Consider the following 8,077-nt stretch of genomic DNA (forward strand, 5'->3'; position numbering starts at 1 on the left):
GTACTGGTACAAAAACATGTGCACAGATCAATGGAACAGAATTGAAAGCCCAGAAATAAAACCACACATCTATGGACAGCTTATCTTTGACAAAGGAGCTGAGGGCATACAATGGAGAAAAGAAAGTCTTTTCAACAAATGGTGCTGGGAAAACTGGAAAGCCACATGTAAAAGAATGAAAATTGACCATTCTTTTTCACCATTCACCAAAATAAACTCAAAATGGATTAAAGACCTAAAGGTGAGACCTGAAACCATAAGGCTTCTGGAAGAAAACGTAGGCAGTACTCTCTTTGACATCAGCATTAAAAGGATCTTTTCGGACACCATGCCTTCTCAGAGAAGGGAAACAATAGAAAGAATAAACAAATGGGACCTCATCAGATTAAAGAGCTTCTTCAAGGCAAATGAAAACAGGATTGAAACAAAAAAACAACCCACTAACTGGGAAAAAATATTTGCAAGTCATATATCTGACAAAGGCTTAATATCCTTAATATATAAAGAACCCTCACAACTCAACCACAAAACATCAAACAACCCAATCAAAAAATGGGCTGGAGACATGAACAGACATTTCTCCAAAGAAGATATACTGATGGCCAATAGGCACATGAAAAGATGCTCATCATCGCTGATCATCAGGGAAATGCAAATCAAAACTACACTAAGATATCACCTTACACCCGTTAGAATGACAAAAATATCTAAAACTAATAGCAACAAATGTTGGAGAGGTTGCGGAGAAAAAGGAACCCTCATACACTGCTTGTGGGAATGCAAACTGGTGCAGCCACTATGGAAAACAGTATGGAGATTCCTCAAAAAACTAAAAATAGAACTACCATACGATCCAACCATCCCACTACTGGGTATTTATCCAAAGAGCCTGAAGTCAGCAATCCCAAAAGTCCTGTGCACCCCAATGTTTATTGCAGCACTGTTTACAATAGCCAAGACGTGGAAGCAACCTAAGTGCCCATCAACAGACGAATGGATAAAGAAGATGTGGTACATATATACAATGGAATACTACTCAGCTGCAAAACAGAACAAAATCATTCCATTTGCAATAACATGGATGGACCTTGAGAGAATTATGTTAAGTGAAATAAGCCAGCGAGAGAAAGATAATCTGTGTATGACTCCACTCATATGAGGAATTTAAAACTATGGACCAAGAACAGTTTAGTGGATACCAGGGGAAAGGTGGGGTGGGGGGTGGGCACAAAGGGTGAAGTGGTGCACCTACAACATGACTGACAAACATTAATGTACAATTGAAATTTCACAAGATTGTAACCTATCAATAACTCAATAAAAAAAAAAAAAGAAAACAGTTACCTAGAATGGCTCCGTCGTTAAAAATTCTGAACGCTAGTGGTAACACGTACATAAAACAGAAATAGATATAGTTCAGGACTATCAGTGATGAGTCAATTAATGCATATAAATAGATAGAAAATAGTAATCACATCCTTTGTTACTCCCTCCTCATTATTCTCTCTTTCTTCCTTTGAATATAGCTTTTTTTCTCACATGAAACCGTGACATATCAAAAAAATTGTTCATCTTATAAAATAGTCACTTTTTTCTCTTTGCTCTTTACTTGCAAAATCAATCTTTTCTTTGTTAAATTTTTGGATGCACTTGGGGAATGCTGATATAGGATGGCAGTTGCCAGCCAAATTAGCAAACCACACATAAAAAAGCACATGTGTATTTTCTGACGTCTTGACGAACAGCGGCTGTATCATTGATCTGTGGATTGACACATGCCAGTAGCAGAAGAAATGGCTGGAGCAACTGATGTGACAGGAACTTGAAGAAGGCTAGTCTGAGCAAAGGCTTCAGGATGGAAAGAAAGCTAAAGCAGATGAGCAAAGAGAGGATTTCAGTCCATTGATGTGTGCAAAATGGGACAGAGATCAAAGAGAATGAGTTCTTGGTAGCGCAAGCTAAGGTTTAACAAGAAGAGAGAGTATATTAGACAGGAAGAGAATTATAAAGCAATTCTGGGGCCTGTAATGTAGACTTTTCATTTAAGTCAAATTACAATTGTCAGCCATTATAAACAAAAGATAATTTGATGTGGTCGCACATTAAAAAGACTCTCTCTCAAACTCTTAAATGATGCAGGACTTTCCTCTCCAGTTTTTTGATAAGTGGCTATTCAGATTCTTCTTTAATTTGTCTTACGGTAATAGATTTCTTTCCGAAGAAGGACATTCCTATGTTAGAAAGCTCTTAATTATTAGAATATTCCCTCTCTTGGTAATATCCACTTACCATTGATAGCAGTGACATGTGGAACCACGCAGAAGAGCCATCTACATCCCACCTGCTGGCCCTTTGAGTATTTAAGAGAAAAAAAAGCCTAATGAACTCTTTCTCTAGGACATTAAATATTTTTACCCTTTCATCATCTTGGCTGTGCTAAAATTTGAAAATGTCTACCTTCCATTTCTTATTTTCCTCACTTTCTGTATTTATCCCACAACCCAGTAACATCTGATTACTGATCTTTTTTTCTCACCAATCTGTTATCCCCATGCCTACCTTTGGAATTGTATTTTTTCAAAGACATTAATTTGTGCTAATTCACAAACCAATGGGCAAGACTGCTTCCTTACCTTATCTGTTTTTTACATTTATCACAGTTTTCCTCAAATCTGTCTCCTTTGCTGGCTTCTCTTGGTTCTCTTCTACCTCTCTGGCCACTTTGTACTGTTATTTTTATCTTTTTCTTCCACTGGACCTTTAAATACTAGTCTTTCTCAGGGCTCCATGTTTCATTCTCTTCTTGTTTCACTTTTACCTCTTTCTAGACAAACTCACCTGTTCTCATGATTTTAATTACTATTCCTAGGCTAAAAAATTACAGTTCTTTATTACTCGCACAGACCTCTTTCCTAACTTCTATAAATCTACTTATTATGTACCTCTACCTAGATGTTCCAGAGGCTCTTCCATGTTAACAAGCCTAAGACAGATCTTTTACTCTCTGCAAACCTGTTTCTCACTGAGTACTCAGAACCATCATTGGTGGTGCCACCATTCAACCAGTCACACAGACCAGAATCTGGGCGTCACCTTTCAGTCTTTCCTCTCACTCTCCTCCACCTTTACATCGTGTCAGTCACAAGCCTAGTTGATCCTATCTGCTCTATGGATCTTGAATCTATGCTTTCCTCTGCATTCACACTCCCAAGACCTGGTTCAGGACTTCTGCATCTCTTGCCCAAACTCTAAACTGAGCTCCTTCTTCTAAGTGTCAACCCTTCTAGGCAATCTTCCATATTACTACCAGAATGATTGCGCTAAAAGACAACTTAGGTCATGTCATTCCCACCACTTAGAGCTCTTCACTTGTTTTCTATCACCTATAAACTAAAGCCCAAACACTTAGCATGGATAAAAGGCCTTTTGCAATATGACCCCTGCCTATGTTTCCTTCTTTTTCTCTTGTCGGTCTTCCCCATACTTTCTAGGCCTTAGCAGTGCTGGTAGTTCCACCTGCTTATAAGGCACTACTCCCACTCACCTGGCCTCATCTTCTGACTCCCTGGTAAACAATTCACCATTCAAAATCATTTCAAATTTTACTCTCACCAAAAAGCATTTGACTAACCCACACTCTTCTGTGTTAAATCTGTTCTCAGGCATACTTAGGTTGTGGCCTTAGTCACATCATGTTATAATGCATATGTTCACCTATGTGTCTACCCTATGGGACTCTGAGCTCCTTGAAAAAAAGATTGTTTCTTTTCAGTACTCTATCTACTTCCCCCTCCCTCCTGTGCATAGTAATTCACAGACACATGGTCGTTCAATAAATATTTATTAAATAAACAGGCATAGCTACTAAACTCCAGAAATTGCCATAAAAAATGGCAGTCTGGCGAGGAGAATGCATAAATAAACCTTTAAAATATGACACATTCTTCATATTCTATCCCATATCCCTATGGGTCTCATAGTAAACAGGCTTCACAGACCATTCATGCCCCACCCATTTGTGCCTCATAGACATCACCTCCAGGCTTGACATAGACATCTGTCTGTGAATGAAAGATATTAAAGTATGGGAAAATATTGATGACTCCAACATCTCCATCCTGAGATAGGAAAACAAAGAGAGAAAGTAAAAAGGAAATAAGAGAAGGTTAGTGGAAAGGACAAAGAGGTGGAGAGGGAAGAATAGGTAATCATTGAAGTAGTGGAGAGCTTGGCACACCTAGGCACTAAGCAAATACTTCTAATGAATAAATGAATAAATGAGTGGTGATGGATAGGATAGAAGTAGAGTAGAACTAATAATACAAAAAGTTGTGATTTTACCTACTAGCTCTCTCTTGGGTATGATGTACCTAGCACTGAGTGGATCTTCTTGGTGTACATTGGTTCATTCCCTGTTGCCTTAAAACCATTAATAAGGTTGAAATCTCAAGCTCAAAGCTGTGGATTATGATGGGAGGGAAGCAACCTATTTTTAAGGAGTTTAGGAAAATTACCAGAGAAAGTGATAATAAATTTCTGATTGTTGATTGATTCCACTATATGATCATAATCACCACCTCAAATAAGCCCACAATCTTGCCCAGTGGTTTCACTAATTTCCAACTGACTAGCTCACCGTCCAATATCCACAATGACATTTTCCAAGTTTCTCACCTCAAAACCCTGGCCTCCCTTCCTCCTTCTTCATGGTCAGAAGATGATTTCACCTCTGCTTCACAAGGAAAATAGAGGCCTGTAGATGGGAATTCTCTCATCTTTCAAATGAAATACATATGCACCCATATAGGACAATATCCATTTTATACTCTTTCATGTTACTGTAGAAGGATTGTCTCTTTTCCTGTCTAAAATCTAGTCTTCCATCCAGTGTGGGAGCCCATTTCACTTGCTCCAGATGTCTTTTATGTATTTAATCTCTCTCTCATAACTAAACCATTTGGATTTGGTTAAGATTCCTTAAGCCTTTCATTGACCACACATTTCCCTTGAGCTCTCAAGCTTCTTTTCTCCTTTCCTTCTTTCTTTCTCAGTCAAGGTCTTTAAAATGTGGCTGTCATTATTTACATTTTCTACCTCCATTTCCTCATCTCGGTTCCTCCATTCACTCCAATACAGTTTGCTCCCCCATCATTCCTCCAAAATAGCACTTGCTAAGGTCATCAATTGACTTCATATCCACAAACTGAAGAGATACTTTTCAGTCTCCACCTTATTGAACTTCACGTCAGTGTTCGACACTGTTGATTTCTTCCTTTTTGAAAAACTCTCGCTATTTAGTTTCCATGACACAAAATTCGATGCTTTTTCTCCTATGATTCTGGCTATTATTTCTCCATCTCCTCTACAAACTCTACTATCTGGCCATTAAATGTGAGAAATTCTTAAAGTGGCTCATAAAGCCCTGTTTTCTTCTCACACCTTAATCTTTTCTTAAATAATCATACCTCAACTATGCCATCAAAAAGCAACTGTATGAGAAATGGGTAAACAAATGTGGTATATCCATTCAGGGCAACACTGTTCAGACCTAAAGAGGAATGAACTACTGCTGCATGCTACAACATGGATGATCCTTGAAAATATAATGATAAGACAAGAAGCCAGACACAAAAGGCCACATATTGTAGGATTCCATTTCTACGAAATTTTCAGCACAGGGAAATCTATAGAACAGAAAGTAGATTAGTGGTTGCTTAGGGCTTGGAGTTGAGAGAAGGCTGGGGTGATAGTTAAAGCATACAAATTTTGGTGGGGTGAAATGAAAATGTTCTAAAATAGGCTGCTGTTGGTTGCACGTATCTGTAACACATTAAAAACCATTGAATTATGCCCTTTAAGTGAGTGAATTGTACAGTATGTGAACTATATCGATAAATTTATTTTTTAAAAGGTTAAGAGCAACAACGAAGCAACTGTATGGAAATGAACCTAAATTTTATGTCCAACTTAGACCTCTTCTCCGAACTCCAGACTCATCTAGCCAATCTCCACATATATTCTGCAAATGCATCTCCAGATCAGCACATAAAAAAGGAAATCCTGGCCTCCCTCCCCAAATCTGATCTACTTCCAGTATCTTTATCTCAATGAATGGTGCCACCTTCTTTCATCTTGGTCTGTAAGCCTCAAACCTCAGTCATCTCTAAATGCCCCCTTCCTCACTTTCTTTACCAAACCCAAGTTAACTTTCTTATGCATTCACTTCCCTCTATCTCGGTTACCACCACTCTGGTGCATGCTCCCATTCTGTCTAAATTAGACTGTACTGCAAGAGCTGTCTGATTATTTGTCCATATCCAATTGCCCTCCCCTATCCACTTCATTCTCTAATTCTATTCAAAGCTATTGCATCAAAATATAATTGTGGATGTGTGACCTTCCTTTTCTCCATGCTCTGTCCCAGTTTAAAAATTTTCAAAAGATTTAAAGACCAAAATCCTTAATGTGGCCTACAAGGACCTGCCAGGACAGGCCCCTTCCTCTCCCTAGCTTCATCTCACACCATACTTCTACTCACTTTCCATGCCTCAGCCATACTTGCCTCCTTTCAGTTCATCTAGTACTCATGTTTCTCCTTTGCTTATGCGCTCCCAATGTCTGAAACAACCTCACCACTCACCTCTTCCTTTGCCTACTTAAATTTTACTCTTCCCTCATGTCTCAGCTTCTCAGAGAAAGGTTCCTTGACCTCCCTGACTGCGTTAATTATACAGGCTTATAGCACAATGTTATTCTCTCTTTCCTCATTGCTATCCCAATCATAATTGTGCATATACAGTCATGCACTGCATAATAACATTTCAGTCGATGATAGACCGCATATATGATGGTGGTCCCATAAGATTAGTACTGTACAGCCTGGGTATGTAGTAGGCTATACCATTTAGGTTTGTGTAAGTACACTCTATGATGTTCACACAACAACAAAATCACCTAATGATGCATTTCTCAGAATGTATCCCTGTCATTAAGCAACATGTGACTGTATTTGTGTCTCCTTTTGGTTAATTACTATCTTTCCTATTAAATGGCTACTTCTCTATAAGCATAGACCTTGTTTCTGTTTTTGTTGTATTGTTATTCGTTGTTATTTTGTCATATTCAAGTGCCTAACATAGCGTCTGGACCACAATAGTAGCTTCTTAACAAATATTTCTTAATTCATAATTAGTTACGAGAGAAACATTTCATTTTACTTAGGAAAATTTCTGTGCTCCCTTCTGAGCTTCCTAGAGACAGGATTTGCCAGACTGAGAGTAGGGATGGTTGAAACTTCCCAGGGGCAGTCTTCTCTAGTCAGTGAACTGCTTTCTAAAGACAACATAACCGGGGCTTTTGTTCAGCTAAATAGGGTATGTAGCAATGACTTGATCGGATATACAGAAAGAGAAGATGTGGAAAATGCAGATATAACTGGGGATACCGAGGATTTGTTGGGGGGAAAAGAGGGGAAAAGATGGAGCAGCTAGGAATGGAAGAGAAATGTCTAGGGGGGACATCTAACAGGAATTTTGATGAAACTTTGCTCTGTGGTGTCCAATCTAAATACTCTCCCTTATTCCCCATTAAACCTTAAGTAGCATTTAATTAACTTGCTATTGAGTAGTGGAATTGTATCTGGTTTGGGCAGGGGCATTCAGGAAGAAGATGAAGCAGGTTGCTCGGTTTGACTTCAAGGGGGTGCAAGATAAGAATAAAGCAGTTCAACTGTGACTTAAACACATCCAAGAGGGGCCGGCCCGGTGGCGCAGCAGTTAAGTGCACACGTTCCCCTTCGGCAGCCCAGGGTTTGCCAGTTCGGATCCCGGGTGTGGACATGGCACTGCTTGGCACGCCATGCCATGGTAGGCGTCCCACATATAAAGTAGAGGAAGATGGGCACAGATGTTAGCTCAGGGCCAGTCTTCCTCAGCAAAAAGAGGAGGATTGACAGATGTTAGCTCAGGCCTAATCTTCCTCAAAAAAAAAAAAAAAAAAAGCAAAAAGAAAAAAAAAAATCACATCCAAGAACTCCAATAAGAATCTGAGTAATAAGACCAGTTCTTTTGGAGATGGA

The sequence above is a fragment of the Equus quagga genome, chromosome 3 (genome assembly GCF_021613505.1).
Source record: "Equus quagga isolate Etosha38 chromosome 3, UCLA_HA_Equagga_1.0, whole genome shotgun sequence".
Taxonomy (NCBI): domain Eukaryota; kingdom Metazoa; phylum Chordata; class Mammalia; order Perissodactyla; family Equidae; genus Equus; species Equus quagga.